The sequence below is a fragment of the Arachis ipaensis genome, chromosome B08, assembly GCF_000816755.2.
Source record: "Arachis ipaensis cultivar K30076 chromosome B08, Araip1.1, whole genome shotgun sequence".
Lineage (NCBI taxonomy): Eukaryota > Viridiplantae > Streptophyta > Magnoliopsida > Fabales > Fabaceae > Arachis > Arachis ipaensis.
Genome location: NC_029792.2, coordinates 82,417,531 through 82,417,767, shown reverse-complemented (window position 1 = coordinate 82,417,767; position 237 = coordinate 82,417,531). Strand labels below are relative to the sequence as shown.

Here is a 237-nt window from a genome sequence, read left to right as displayed (position 1 = left end):
AATTTAGTTTTAATTTATTGTTAGTGTAAAATAGTTTTTCACATGCATCTAACTGCGTATCGTCATATCAATAAAAATAACTAATTTTTATATTCATGGTGTGAATAGACATTTAAAAAGAATACAATTAGACGACTATGTTTTACACTGTCAATACATCAAAATTAAACTCTAATTATAAAAAAGTTTTACTATAAAATTTTGATTAAAATTGTTATAAATATTTGAATATGACAA

The 237-nt window shown here is 20.3% G+C and overlaps 1 protein-coding gene across 1 annotated transcript in view; it reads left to right on the top strand.

The window, feature by feature from the left end:
• The window catches only part of LOC107612042 (nicotianamine synthase), a 1,715-nt gene that overhangs the window by 655 nt on the left and 823 nt on the right, over nucleotides 1–237 (top strand). The window lies entirely within an intron of this gene.